The 16456-nt window shown below is 43.8% G+C and overlaps 1 pseudogene; it reads right to left on the bottom strand.

Moving 5' to 3' along the window:
• Nucleotides 1-698: 698 nt before the first annotated feature.
• Nucleotides 699-16138, bottom strand: LOC123157948 (putative aldehyde oxidase-like protein; annotated as a pseudogene).
• Nucleotides 16139-16456: the final 318 nt, after the last annotated feature.

Consider the following 16456-nt stretch of genomic DNA (forward strand, 5'->3'; position numbering starts at 1 on the left):
CCTCCCCTTCCCCTTTCCCCGGCCTGAGGCTTCGTGGCTGTTGTCCCATGCGATGTCCGAGGCGGGACGGTTTTCAGGTTGCGGCGATGGTGGGAGTTGGCTCCGTCCAAAGCCGTCTCCTTTGAGAGTGCCGGGACGGTCTGGATGCTGGGCGGCTGCCCTCGCGGTGAGAGATGCGTGCATCTTGGGCAGATTGCGCAACTCGGGTGCGGGCGAGCAGACATGGCCGCGCGGGTGGCATGGATGTGGGTGATTGCCAGAGCAGGTGATGCCGATGGGTTGGTGCACCGGGGTACATCACTTGCCAAGTCCTCGTACTGCCGACAGTGGCGGCATCCGCGGACGTCGTTTCCTCCCTGCAGGCTCCGTCGCGGTGCTTCCTTTCCCGTCGGTTTACTCCGGGTGAAAGCCTGATCTGCGTGATCGGACGGTGGCGGCTATGGTCGTACCCTTATTGGAGGCACCGTTTTGGAGTCCTTGCTCTGTCGTCGGTCGTCTCACCTCTCCTCGGTGATTTCTCATGGTGATCTCTGTCGGCTCAAGGCGATGCCTCTTTACTCATCTTTAGTGTGCTTTGTAGTTCGTTGGAGTGGTGTGTCGGTGCCCGACACCCTTGTATCTCGCCCTGAGTGTGTGTTCTTGCCATGGGTGCATGGTGTGTGTCGTGGTGGTGTGTGTTTGTATCGGATCTCAGTTGTATCGGTGTTGGATGCTTTATAATATAAAGTGGGGGAAAACCCTTTTTCTTAATTACACTTTAAAAAGCACACCTGCCTCCAGGTTCAGGAATTACAAACACAAATCTCAACCCAGAATTATTCGAAAAGCATGCAAACACAGGACTGAAAAATTACAAACATTTCAAACATCATGCCGGCAATTTGGCAATTTACCATTCGATGTTGCACAACATGATCATGCCATACCGCTCCTTCCGGTTGACAGCATCGTAATCTTGCATCATGCTGCAGCTCAAGACTGATGTTCAGATAGGCTTTCCAGGTGCTTATCCACGATGTCCAAACCACACATTTCCTTCACACACGTCATTGGCGCAGGGACGTCAAGCTGGAACGCGATCTCTGAGCTTCCAAACTCCTTCCTCGCTGCCCGGATGGCTTCTCTCACTGCACAATGGACGGATGCTGCGAGAACCAGGGCAGGTTCCCCAGAGGCTGGTAGAGGCACCACTTTTTAACTAATGATAATTTCCAGCTGGAAAATAAAATAGATTGTATCCATATTGCTCTAGGGAAATCACACCCGTACCTTTCGACGAGAGCACACGATTCTTATGGTACCCAGTGTTGAGCACCTCGGCATTGAATTGCTTTGGGATGGTGTCGACACTCGGGATCTTGTAGACCCATGTGCTGTCGCTCACGACTAGTCCATCAGCATTTGTTTCATGTTCTTCGTTTATGAAGAAACCAATTCCTTGTATGAAGGAGCCTTCAATCTGTAAGATGAATGCTAGATATCAGATATGAATGTGGAGAAGTTCTGATAAGAACTCTAGTGTACTTAATCTCACTCTATTGCAAAGCAAGGCTTTGTGAAATAATATTCATGTTTACTACACAATGGTAAAAAAGAGTATAGGACAGTGCAAAATATCTCAAACCTGGCCCAAGTCCACTGCAGGGTTCAAACTCTTTCCACAGTCATACACAAGGTCGCTCCGTAGTAAAGTAATGACTCCTGTAAGAAGATCAATCTCTACCTGGATTTTTAGTAAAAAGTGAAAAGCAAATCAGAAAAGAATTACAATATCATCCATATGTAGAACATCCAGTAACTATTGAACTATGTTAGTCTGATTGACATTTAGCAGAATATTTTTGTACCTCACTTATACCAGCTCCGTAGTTCAGATAGGTACTGGATTCTTGGCTAGGTACCCAATATGTACTTGAGGACAAATTAACATTATCCTTAACGGCCTGTTTGGCAACATTAAATCATACAACGGTTAACCGTTAGCACACATAAAAATAACAATTTCCATACACAAATGTTTTACTCCCATATAGAATAAAAAACCAGAGGGAAATAGAAAAGAACCTGAGCAATCAAAGCATCCCATGAAACAACACCGTCGGGTTGCTGCTTGAGCTTCTCCATGACTGGCTTTAGTCTGTCAACCAGCATGTTGCAGGCCTCAAGGGTTGCTGCACAGTTAGATTCAGACGAAGTGCTGCCGGCGGTGAGCCCACCTTGGATCAAGTTCAGAGTATCAGCCTGAAGAACACGCACTCTATCAAGAAGGGATTCACATCCATCAGACCACAGCTGTCCCAAAGCGAAAGCTGTCATTTGCTGTACTTTGGTCCACAGCCCTTGCCCAATCTCAATGCCTCCAACCTCAACCACAATGAAACCATCGTTGAGCACAGAAACTCTTCCAGGAGCTGGCCGTGGCGCCACCTTGAATACGAGGGGCACGCAAGAGATACCCCGCTTCCGCCACTTGCTGCAGCTGTTGAACTGCCTGCTGGATTCGGCTCGATGCAGGTAGCTCGATGTGGTGAGCAACCTATCAAAGATAGAATGCAATGTGTACGTAGAAGCTTCGTCCATGCTTTCTGGATAGAACAACACAAGGCTGTCATAGGTGTGGAAATTCTTCTGCCTGACACTATTAGCATCGAGTGACAGCACCGAAGCGACATGCTCGATGATAGCTTCAGCGATAAAAGATCCCTGAGCATCTCCAGGAGCACGCATTACTGACTTGGATGTGTTGTTTGTTTTACAGAGCTTGATGTCGAACGAGAGAGCACCCCAGTTGTATTTCTTCAGACCTGAAATGATGGTGTCTGGCATTATGGGGCTAGCATCTGGAGAAATTCCAGCGTTGATTAGTATGTCTAGGTGCAAGGCTGTGATTCTCCCATCAGACTTGAAACCAACAGAGTAGAATGCTTTTATGGGGTGCCGACCCCTATCATGATCATGTCAGTACTGCGGTTGAGATACATCCGCACAGGACGACGTAACTTGAATGCACAGAGTGCAGCTGCCGTTGCTACCTACAAAAACATAAATTGTTGGATAAGTGAGCACAACACAGCTGAAATGGTTAATGTCTTTTGCTTTCTTGAATGAACGGTAAAATGGCCAAACTTATGTTAAAAGCTATCACCAGAAAACAAGGAATGTTAGTTGTACAAACATTAGCAGATTAGATGTTGCATCGTGAACTCATCTAATGTGAAGCCTGTCATACACTCATGTTCGTTGAAGGTATATACTAGAAGTAAAAAAAAAACATTTATTCATATAAAGATACTACCTCCATCCGGAATTAGTTGATGCCCAAATGGATGTTCCGGACGGAGGGAGTACTTGTTAGATTCTTTCAGTTGTGCTGCATGGGCTATGAATTTGTTTTGCCGCTTTTGTCGGACTGTTGTTTAAACTTATTAGATTCCTACTTACATTGCATGATCTGAATGCCTTCCCACCAAAGCCTCCTCCAACCCTTCTTGTAATGACACGCACGCTGCTGAACGGAATGCCGAGACACTTGGCTATTGAACTCTGTGCAACCTCAGGGTATTGTGATGAAATGTAGACCACCATGGTGTTATCTTCATCTGGAATTGCTAGAGTCGTTTGTGTTTCCATGTAGAAGTAGTATTGAGAGGCAAGTTTCACCTGTGATCATTGAAGGTATACATATACTTTGACAAAGTTGCATCACAACAATACAAACTTTCATGCAGTTAGTATGTTAGTGTGAAAATTAAATGGTAACTATAAAAAAAGATTCAATCACCAGATTAACTACAAACACCATACCAGACCTGATGAGGAACAATAGATGAGGAAAAGAAAAATAAAGTCATATATCAAATCTGTTTGGCTACTTTTAAATATTTCTACTCTAGTGTGGTATTTCCTTTCTTTCCTTTAACCTAGCTACAATTTTCTAGAGTCTTCTAGTTATGAGTAGCTATGAGTATAATGATGAATATTAGGTAATGTTTTCTAGAGTGTCCCAACTATAAATAGAAGTGAGATGTGAAGGCTTCTCAAAGCAGTATAAATAGAGGTCCTCAACTCTTAGTTCGTGACCAGCCTCTGTACCGGACATGGAGTATGTGAGGTTGAGCTCACATGCATCCTTTGCTACAGTAAAATTGATTTTTTTTAAAGTTTAAAAAAATCTGAATTCTTTTGGCAATAAACATTGATGTGTGTTACACATGCGTGCCAATTTTCGTGATGAAATGACATTTGTGGAGGCCTCAGCAAAAAAGACAAAATCATGCTCGAAAAAACTGTTTTTGGAAGCATTTTGGAGCATCGATTTTGTTTTTTCAACGAAACCTGCATGAATGTCATTTTGTCATGAATTTTTTCACGAGGCATCAATGTTTGTTGTAAAAAAAATTCAGTTTTTTTTGAAATTTTTAAATATTTTTTCGATTTTACTATAGCAAAGGGTGCATGTGAGCTCGAGCTCACAAGAGCACTTTCGCCTCTGTACCCCACTACCTATAATAGAACTGGGTGTTCTCATGTAAGATCTTGGACTAGGTCTTGTGCTCTAGGAGTTTTGGATTGAACTCCTGCTGCCCTATCGGCCCTATCCCCGCCTCTAGAGCGATATCTAGCACAACACGTTGAAGTTGTTCCTTCAACACTTGTGCTGTGCGCATTGTAGCAGCAAGGTGGAGTTGCTCCTCGACAACCTTTGTGCTGCTTCAAGACCCCAAATTAATTAAATGATAGTGATTGTAAAGTTATATATGAAATAGAAAGTGGCGTCCACTAGGATAGTATCATCAATTTTGGCTGGCCTAAATATAATTGTGTTTGCTCAAATTTGATGTTATCCTTTTGTATCAATATAACATAGTAATGCCAAATGCATATGGTTCAGTTGAAAATAGATACTATCAAAAATAAAGTTTAGAAGTTTGTATTGGTAAGTATGAAAAGTTCCATTAAATTTTGAGTAATGCATGTTAAGTATAAAAAGTTCTATTAATTTTTGAGTAATGCAAGTGAGATGTTAGAATGGAAAAGGTCTCACAGTATTTTGAATTAACATACTTCTGTTGAGAGGATCTTGTGATCAGCTTCTGCCATGCCCTTGCAAAAATCTCCGACTTGTTTTGGATACATCTTAGGAGGAACTTCGAAGTAGCTGTTGTTTTGTACAGCTTGTTCTACAGTTAAGATTGGTGGCTTCAAATCTTTTGTGTCATATTCAACAACAACCTGTTTTCCTGCCAAGTTGGCGTATCTCTGAGTTTCTGCAATCTGAAGTGAAGTCCACATTTTAGTGACATCATTATTGAAGAAATACAGAATATATACTTTTGTTCTTAGAGCAAAAGATAAGTAGCTAATGCTCACTTGTAATTAGGGGCAAATTTGCACTAATCAATTAGTTTAATTCAATACAGTCACCCTCTGTGTTTACTGCTTAGAACTAAATACAATCATACCCGGAGAAAATGTAACATCAACACAATATATTTTTGGCATATCCACTTTCATTGAGTTTCAATAAGCAATCTTGTGAAACAAACAGAGATATAGGTGCTCCTACTACAGAAAATTTCTGTAGGCGTTTATTTAACCCAATCTAATAGGTGGTTTCTTAGGGAATTTTACAAGTAAATTTTTAGATAGATCTAAATATAAATAAATAAATAAATATAATTTTTTGGACAAACAAATTTGTGAAATTAAGGTGTCATTATTTTAATTTTTACAGATTTGCCCCTCATTAAATTTTTCTTATTCCATACCATTCAGGAACCTTTTTCTCAAAGAAGAATAATGAAGAAAAATCCATTTATGAATTGCCTTTATTATACAAGAAAATTTTATTGTTGAGTGAACATTAAAATATGAAAGATAAGTACCACGACACCAAGAGCTTGTCCAGCGTACTCAACAACTGGAGCACCAAAAAGTGGTTCGTCCCCAAACATCAAGCTTGATCCAATATTTTGCCCTCCACTTGGAATGTCATTTGCAGAAACAAAGGTGAGGATCTTCTCTGATGCTAAAGAAGCCTTGAACTTGATATTCTTGACATGTGCAAGAGATTGTGTGCTGTAAATAAACTCTCCGTAAAGGCAATTTTTTGGAGCAGGAATATCATCTACATATACTGCCTCCCCTGCAGTACAGAAAAGAAATTATATCAGTTTGTAGCTAATCCTAAAGGAAGGATAATTTAGCGAGGAAGGAAACTTCTAGATCCCATTAAGAATTCGGATGGTGTGAGACAACCACATACCGGATGCTTGAAGCTCAACTGCATATTTCTTAATCGGCTCACCAACTGGTTTATATTCATCAATGGAAATTGTTTCTCGACGTGAAGACAACGGAAGGTTACAAATATCATCTGTATCTAAAGAACCAGCAGAACTAATATTCAGAGTTTTTCCAGGCCCTTTGATTCCTTTAGCAAATGGAGACAAGTAACTGAAGAGAAATCCAACAGCCACACTGACTCTGTATTCAGGATGTGATGTTCCTTCCATTGGTACAATTGTTTCTCTAAGGAGCTGAACTGCTTCAAGCACAACAGATGGAGTGAGTACTTTTCCGGTTAGGTGTTGTTCAACTTTTGTTGCTCTAATAGCATGTTCTGTCCCATAGGCACCAAAGGCCATGTGTAGGTTACTCAACACAAGATCACCAGATGGTTCATTCAGGGAGACATGGCCCAGCATAGCAGAGTTAATATATGAAACAGCATTGCCAAGAGGGCGCGGTGCCGCTCGGTAAGTTTCTAAGATCACATTACTTTCTTTTTGAGAATCTGAAGCCCAATTTGGAATAAATACGCTCAGGAGCAATGTACTGGGATCAAGAGGAGGCTTCTCCAGAAACTCTTCAAAAGTTACTTCTAGTGTTTCTGAATAAACCTGAAGACGAACAGTTGAAGCAGCACCAAGAAGTATGGTCGCGATGTCCGAAGGAAACGGGTATTTCTGTGCTAGAATTATGTTCCCACCAAGGCTTGCTGTGTTGCGGACAAATGGTGTGGCCACCTTGCTCATGTGCTCGGCAAGTTTTCTGAAAACCACACTTCCATTTGGACATAATATAGATCCGGCTTCTTGCTCGAGTATGTCGATAGTTTTAGAAATTGGTGTAGCTGCCCCAATTTCAATGCCACTATCTTTCTCCCAAATAACTGAAAGTTCAGGAATGCCACCTATGTCAATATATTTGTTATATAGATCCCGATCCTTATATCCCTTTACACCAGCACTTGTGTTCCCCACAACCACTTTAACTGTGCAGTCACTAAAAATGCCAGAGTTCAACAAGTCATAATACTGCCCGATGCTTTTAGGATGATACCAATCCACCCCGGAGACCGTGACATCCGAAACATCAGTTAGATGAAGGAGCGAAGATTTTATCTCGGATTTCAGGAAGTCTGGGAAAGTGCAGACTCCACCGCCAAGAGTGTAAGCTGGCAACTTGCTAACGTCAGAGCCCTTATCACCTTTCTTCCAGAATATATTGAGGCCCAAATCCTCCAGGTCAACATCTGAAGCAAAACTTTTGCACGCATCGACAATCGGTCGGTAGCCGGTACATCTACACATGTTGCCTGAGAAAGCCCTTTCTGCTTCAGATACCGTCAACTTTGAGAAGCCCTTTCGTGGTTCGGGCCTCTTGGATTTGTCAGCATTGGCAAGAGAAGTGAAAATAGACATGCACATGCCGGGAGTGCAGAAGCCGCACTGAGAAGCATGGAACCCGGACATTCTTTTCTGAATAGAATGGAAGCCATCTTGTGTATTTCCCAGGCCTTCGGTGGTGATGACTGAGCAGAGATTTATGTTGTAGAGCAGGGTCAGGCATGAACTGGCAGAGAATTCAGTTACGGCGTCTTTTGTTGGATCATAGGTTGCTATAAGGACTACACAAGCTCCACATCCACCTGCAATAGAGCACACTTATATAGTTAGTCATGGCACGCTATATCCGCCTCTTTTGAGAAGAATGAACATAACATGCCAGTATGTCCTCTCTCTCTTATCATGGATCTGGAGGGACCGGCCAAACGGAAAGGACTAGAACTTGCCTGAGAACTGAACAAATATAACCAAATTTACCGCTGTTTATGTATATATTTATCTCAATTTGGTTTGGATACTTAGTTCAAACTCTGAACTTGTATCTAAAAAAAGAACAACATTGAAGCATATACGGATACAAAGTACACAATGAATGTCGATGCACAAACCGCGGGCGGTATGATAATATATATATATAACCCTCATATAACCAGGTTCTTAACAAGATTTCTGCATATAAGCTTTAGCACTACCGCATCCGCATCGACGAAGTTTATATGTTGGAAACATGGTCACCATGACATATATACTTTGATGTTCGAATACTATGCTGCATCGAGCTGGTGAAATCCACAAAGAAATACAAAATCAAGCCGAATTCGCGTATATCTCTGGTGATCGAAACGCTGTCATGTACAAGTGCAAAAGTACCCACCCGCTTACGTGGTTAAATGTTACTCGCTCGTGCTCTTAATCGCAGGACATATTTGCAGTTTACCTCAGTGTGAAGTTGTGGAAGTAACAGAGCTTCGAGGGTTTGGGGCTCTGGGGCTCCGGGGGAGAACAAGGAGCGGGCCGGGCGGAGGAGGGGCTCGATGCTGACCAAGGAACCGGCGGAGCGGACGGGGGATTGGCGGCGGAGCGAGCGAGAGAGATGGAGATGCAGAGCATCCTTCCTTCCTTGGCAAACCTGGCGGAGCTAGGTGGCGGCGTGATGGATCTGTCGTCCCGGAGGCCGGATTCGGCGTCCTCGACGACGCCATCGCCACCCACCGTCGACGCCGTCGTCCGGGCGCGCGTCCCCGAGAGGGAGCTGGAGCTCGTCGCCGGCTGCCGTGTCGATGGATGGTGGTACTCTGGATCTGTCAAATGTTTGAGAACTATTGCGAAAAATGCCCACTCTGAATCTGTCTGCATTGAATGGATTCCGTGAAATCTCCTATTGCTTTATGCAGCTTGGTTCAGTTTTCTAAAAGCTTATCTAAAGATTCATAAGTTTTTTTAGACCCGTAGAAAGAAATTTGGAGTTTGGTCTTTGCAATGAAAGATGGTCGATCATCTAAGCTACGCATAGTTTGTAGATGATTTGTGAAACATGACTGAATGTTCAATAGTGGAAACGAGAGTAAGTCTGAAAAAAACCCGCATATGTGCCGTTCTCCTTGTTTCGCTGCTTCCCTCCCCCGCATCATTCTCCCCCTCATTGCTGCTAGAGGGCGTGACCAGGCGAAGCCCGAATGGCGTCGACGGGGTTCTCTCTCCCCTTCTCGTGGCAGGTGGTGGCGCAGGACAAATTGGTTGGGCGGAGGCATGGTGCGGCGTGCGGGGCATGGCGGCGCATGGCCACGGTAGTACTCATGTGGGCACGAAACGTTTGATTAGTGGATGTGCATCATGTGGGACCTGACGTGCTCGGGGTGATGGCGTCCGGATCTGGCAATGTGGCGGCTTCAGACTGTGCGGGTCGACTTCCTCCTCCGCGGCATTGAGGTAGGGGCATGCTCAGACCAGATACGACACGACTGGTGAGGCTGGATCTAGGGTTGGGCAACTGTGGGCCTCAAGGATTGGCCCTTAGTCGAATCTGGAGGGCTGTATGTGGCTCATCAAGAACTTCCACGCTGCCACCCAGTAAAACCACGCATGGGGACGCAAATCATGCGCTGACCAACCGTCACCGCCGATGCGTTGTTGCGAGATTCAATGGTCCCACCACTGAGACACAAACCTTTGCGCATTGGTGCCACCATTTAGCTCAAGAAGCACCTGACCATGCCCTCCAACTTTTGATGGGTGAATTTTACACTCACTATTTCCCAAGTTTAAGCTTCATATTCTCTTTGACTATCACATCAAATTGCCTACTAATCATTAATAACTGCAAAGATATGCAATCTACTTGTCTTAATGTTTTGTTGCGGATATAGATGCAATCTGGAGGAAATGAAGACATAATCTGAAAGTACTGAAAGAGAGGGTCATTTCCATATAAAGGAGGTCACCAAGGTCACTCCATGAGTGAAGATGCCATGTGGTACGAGATGGCGCCCTCGTACCAGCAATCGGACCACATAGAATCAACCTCGGGAAGTCAACCCAAGGTACTTCTCTGTTAGGCCTGAAGTCCAATTCATGACGCCTCACCCTTGAAACCCTATTCCAGACCTCTGCACTCGTCAAAGGAAATGGAGAAGGAGAGGGAGGACTCCGGATCAATGTCTTCGCAACTTCTCCTCCACTTCCTTCATACCCGTCATCTCCTAGCAACAACCACCATCTTCATCTCCCATTAGATTATACTTGTACTTGAGATTTCATCACAATCATCGATATTGTAGATAGTTAATCATTCCAAGTGAAATCCTCTTTGATGTCTCTTGTATGTGGTTTGATTGCGACGTGTGAGTAGTCCTCTTTTTTCTCAAATACGCAAAAGGCTTGCATATCATTGCATTGATATAAGAAGAAAAGAGTCATATAGGTGGTTCGTGAACAGACCACGAACACAATTACATGGCGTGGCCTACACGACAGGACGGTTGGCGATATACATTGTCACCCTATCAGTCAAGGCTAAAGTGTGAGTAGTCCTCATGGGCTGAGGGCCAAGGCATAGCCTCATGTCCCGTGTAAATCTACCTATGGGATCACGATATGACTTCCTTTTATTATGTTTCTACAACAAGTTTTGTCTTCTCACCTCTCGGTCCTAGGATTCACTGTAGTGGAGACATTGGTGTTGGTCCATGAATTTTCCTTCCTTTTGCTACATTTCGCCCAAAGGGTTGAAGAGAGATGGTAGATCAAGTTATTCTCAAGGGCCCAATTGACCCTCTTCCCCGGGGATCCCAGCTGAGGGAAGCCTAGGGGAGCTGCCGACTCCAACTATTGTCCATGTATGATCAATCCAAGACCTGACCAACTGCTTATCTTACCTTCTCATACCTTCTGCATCTCATGTTTTTGTCTCGGTAGATTCTTTCAGTGGCATGTTTCAGTTCTCTTCTCCATTAATTAGAAATAGTGAGACATTAGTTCAAGTACAAGATACTATCATTGCCGCCTGGATAACTAGATAATCAACCTGTAATCACAATGGACCAATTGCAAGAGCATAGCTCTACCACTTAGCTATAGTCCCCTGCTAAAAAAGGCTTAGCTTTATCCCCCAAAGTCAAGAGGAGTATGCAAGAAAGAGTCAGATGCTTCTTCTATTCTTTATTCTGGCACAACTGGGCGTGGACTTGAACCAGCAGGTCACCCACTTATCTAGTTATAAGTTTATTATTTTTAATTCATCACACCAATCTTATCTATCTTACTAGTGAATCATCAACTCTGGCCTATTTTTAAATATTGTTTAAAACCGCTCTCGATTGTTGTCTGTATTTGCACACTGAGCTAGCATTGAAGTGTACCTGCCTGGAGACAAGAATGATACGTGATAACATGTGCTTGCTAGAAGTGCCCTCTACCTCTTCCTGATTCGATAAACCTAGGTCTCTAAGAAAGAAGGTCATTTACTACAATGCAACCTGGATTGAGATAATTAGCTTTGACGGAAGGCAGCTAGCGCCGCTGCACCAGCAAGGGAGAGATTGCGGGGGGAGAGGGGCGTGATTGCTGTGTGTATTTGCTAAGGTTTGCCGTTCGCTCCTTTCAAAGTAAGTGTCGCTTCCCTATTTTGGAAAATGTAGTGCCGACAAACCATCACATCGGCTTTACAATTCATGTGGGCTCACTAGCACAACATTTGCCCCTTCACAATGTTTGCAACTAGTGTTCTCCAATTCATCTAGTATCATTTGTTCTTCTCTCAAACCAAAATTTAAGTAACAAGCATGATCGCACAAACATTATTGAGATTATCATTATCCTTACGAGTTCACATTTTTCAGAACCGGTCCTTAAGAAAAGATGGAATTCAGATCGTTTGGAGAAAATTCGTCCTCAAACATTATGGTTGGCATTTTCTTCTACTAAAGAGGCCCTACACATTCTTTCCTTCCATCTCACAATATTTCCCCTTCTCGTTTGATCTTGAAAGATACTACCCACTCTTGGTCTTCTCTATTAAGTAAACTAAATAAGAAACATATGCACATTTAATTGAAATGGTCGTAAATTAGAGGTCTTCTTGACTGATGGGAACAAATTATATACTTTCTGGTTTTTTTATGCCCGGTGATGGCTCTTTGTGCGCACCGCACGCATGAGAGCAATTTTTGTTTTGTGTGAATTCTATGGCTCGCACACCTCAAGGTTTGGCCAAAAAAATAATTCTATATCTCAATGTTGATGAAAAGCCTTATATTGTCTATATACCTATTTTATTTACTCAAGTTTTAAACAATAGTTTAGTCCAATTATGCGCTTCTATTGATCATATGTCTCTGTCACCTATCAAACTCTATAAATGTGACCAACTGTTAATTAGGAATTGTTTCCGATTACATGGTCCAGTCGGAGATAAAGTAGCATACCATGCCTGAAAACAACATATTCGGGCTTAGCTATTCTTTGGTAAAACTAGGTGGATTAAATAGCTAAATATGGTATAATGTGGGTAACAACTAAAGCAACTTATAACTCTCATACATTAATGGTGCTATTGAGGAGTATACTTGCAACCTAGAACTTAATTTTGCCCTTTATACTTTAACAAGGAGATTAGAAGAATGTCAATTCTACCTCGCCATCGTTACTGAAATATCAAATCAGTGATGCAATATTATATTTCAGTCACACTATATAAAAAGTTCAACCCTCAACCTCAAGCAAGTAAAATTAACCTCCCTCGATCAAAACGCCACCTAGAGAATGACTAGAACAATCAAGAGAAAATAGGTGATGGGTGAGTCAGGGGTTGTACATTCTAGGCCTAATGATGGAGCTGACAAGACCACCTTTCCTCGTAAGACAATAGGTGGGACCACGAGAAGGATATGTGTAGCCATGAGAAGGAGATGTGCAACCATGAAGATGGCATTGCAGAGGGTAACCACATCACAAAAGGAGATATTCGGACTTCGATGGTGTTTCGACTATGATGTATGAGGGAGACATTTGAACTTCAGTGTTGCAATTGTGTATGTGCTATTTAAGCCCCAAAGTGTATGTGCTATGAATGTCGGAGATGAGTATGCGTATGTGCAATGAAAGTATAAAATCTATGTGTGTATGTGACCTCATATGAAATACAATCTTTATATGTTCCTTGTATAAGGAGTGTATAAGTTGTGTAGCAGTGCAACATCAACTGCTATGCACCACCACTAGTCACCAATGACTAGCTGTAATACAAGGCCACCTGGTAGTGACATAGCCTTGTCGCCTCTCATAAGTCATCACTGACCGATCGACCGGTCAATAATGACTAATCATCAATGGGTCAAATGATCGATCAGTGACGAGGTAGTCACCACTAATGCAAAATCACGGACGGGTCACCGGCGAGTCGGTGATAATGGTTTTTTCCCGGTCAACGCTTACTGGCTCTATAGAAGTTAGTGTTCTCCCCTAAAAACATCATTCTCTTTTGAGTCATTAATTTATAATTTTGGTAATAAATCATTCTATTGAAATCCTAGAACTCTACATGGTTCATCTAATAAGAGTACTAAAGAAAAATGCTTATGTCTCTGCATGCTTGCATAGAAGAGAAATATGTGCATCCTCGCGGTTGCGGAAGTGTGGTGTACTCATCGATGGCCATGCCTATAGGTGGCGGTTCAGAGACGACGTGAAAATGCCAGAATGGTGGTGGTGGGAGGGGGGGGGGGGGGGTAGGGGAGGTGGCTGCGACGACGGTGCCCGAGCGGGAGGGTGGTGGTGGGATCCAAGTGGGAACTCTAGCCTTGCTAAGGCTAAGGTAGAACGAGGAGAGAAGGGGGAAGTCATGGTTGTCTTCTGTTTTGGGCTTATTCTTGGCTTTCGTACTTTGGCACTTTGGCTTGTATAAACCAAAAACAAAAACACCTAGCCAAAGTACAAAATTCAGAAAGAAGCCCAACCAAATACCTAGTGCTCTTGGGGGCAATTTGACCGTAATTTTGACCAGTCCGAATGGATGTCTAGATCAAAGGAAACAAAGATCAGATGGCTGAAAGCTCTCGGCATCTTTCCGGTTAAAGCTTCAGAGCTTGTGGGTAGAGAACTAAAAATGCAAATTATTATTGAGTTGATGAGTACACGGAGTCCGAATTTTCAAACTACCACCGACGACATATGTGATATGTGGTGCCGGAACATAGCACACACGGTAGTGATGCCTTCACGGCGCTCCAGGCCACGTCGCGGCACAAGGTAGGAAGTCCCTACCAATGATCTCCTCTCCCCCTTTCGCTATTCCGGAGGATATCGGTTAAGAAAGGGACGCACAGCCATGGATCAACCACCCAGTAACCAGTATGATCTCAGGGTGAAGGACGATGACAGGGAAGGATGAAAAACGGTGGGTATTAGCTCTGAGATTGTGACAAGGGCAGATGAAAAAGCAAAGTAGTACTCCATCTGTAAAGAAATATAAGAGCGTTATATTTCTTTACGGAGGGAGTATGATGTAGACCGGACGGTAAGAACGTGAGCTGGTTGAAGTGTGAGGCGGGCAAAAGGGAAACTCCAAGGAAGATCAATGTCACTGCAAGTACGATCAGAACCGATCGGTCGATCTGCTTAGCTATCAGTGGCTAGCTTTTCGCCAGTCCGCATGCCCTGTCACGTCTGCTAAGCTAGCTAACTCAGGTCCCAGGCCGTCCGCGCTAGCTTTCAGCTCTTAAATTGCATTTGAACACTTGCTCCATCCCTGTTGATTGCCGACACGCAAGTATGCGAAGTCTGCATTCTGTATTTATACTCCATGTAAGGTACATAGCTAGATTAATCACGTAGAGAAATCAGGAATACGAAATACAAACAGAATGACTAATTCACATCTAGATGTTTTTTAAGGATGTCACATCTAAGTAGTTCATCACATAATTAGGGGCTTCAAGATTTGTACAAAATGTTTTTTTTAAATTTTTTTCTGATGTTGTGTGACTTAGATGTGACATAGTTATGTCACATCTAGATGAGTCCTAGCCACAATACAAACTGCAATCTGGTAGGTATTTCCGGCCACCCTTTACATCCAGATGCACGGATGCATGTCATAAGGTCATGATTCTGAATCAGATTAAAGCTCCGATGGTACGACAGCAAATTGTACAATCCTCTCTATTAGAATCATAAGAAACATACTCCCTCGGTTCCCAATTATAAGAATTATGGATTAGGCAGTGTATCATTTTTCTTTCGGGAAAATTAGCCAGTATCTTCGATATGTGCATGTTTGTGATGACTGTGATTTCGTGGACCACATGATAACACATCGCGATCAATATGCAGAATGATATATACTAGATCGACATAATGGTCTCAGAGTCAGACTATCGGTCTCCAGCAGACGAAGAACACTAATTTCCTTGTACCGGGAGTTGTCAGGACAGTGATCGTCCCTGGATCATCAAAACAAATGATGTACGCTCGGACAGCAACGTATGTATGTCGACGCAAAAATCACGGAAAGCAATGGTACGCATGATCCAGAGCACGGAGCACCACACTCGAACCATGTGGCCCTCAAGAAAAGAAGGAAAATATCTGCTTCACCCTTCACGGAGTGCAATTGGCGGAGTCACACGTAGGTCCCAAGAGCTTGCTGGCTGGCAAAGCTAAGAGAATCGTGGATCAAGATTCAAGAGCGAGCGAGCGTGCTGACCTTCGCCGCAGCCGAGCTTGGTGCCGGTGAAGGGCGTCCGGGTGCGGATGAACTCGAGCAGCGTGGTCCCGGGGTGGACGTCGCCGGCGGCCACCTCATACCGCCGCCCGTTCAGCGCGAACACCACCCTCTCCAGCCTCATCGATTGATCTCCCTGGTCGCTCTGGCCGGCCGACCGTTCGGTCGACTGCGCGGGGTGGGTGGTGGTAGCTAGCTAGAAATGGTTGATGTGTGTATGAGCCGCCTGACGAGCTAGGTCGACGACGTGCACGGCGATGGAGAGGCGAGCTGGGAGTTGAATGAATGCGCAGCTGCGCGCCTGATCTTTGAATGCTAGCCGGTCGCTGGCTATTTACTTTCGGCAGAGGATCAAAGCCAGCGTCACCGATCGGGATAGCACGGTACGGGAAGGCGAAGCAATTCTGTCCAGAGTCCAGACACGATAAGTTCCCAGCATTTTCTCTGTTGCGTTCGCATTTCATGTAAAAGTACAAGGCGAAAGAGATATGATCCTAACTCCCGTCTCAATCGAACGTACGTGTAGCCGGAGGCTCACCCAGCAAACCCAAAACATCTCCGCCCTCCTCCTTAGGGCAAGGACTATGGGGGCAGGCCGTGCAGGTGC

This window comes from Triticum aestivum, chromosome 7B, assembly GCF_018294505.1.
Source record: "Triticum aestivum cultivar Chinese Spring chromosome 7B, IWGSC CS RefSeq v2.1, whole genome shotgun sequence".
Lineage (NCBI taxonomy): Eukaryota > Viridiplantae > Streptophyta > Magnoliopsida > Poales > Poaceae > Triticum > Triticum aestivum.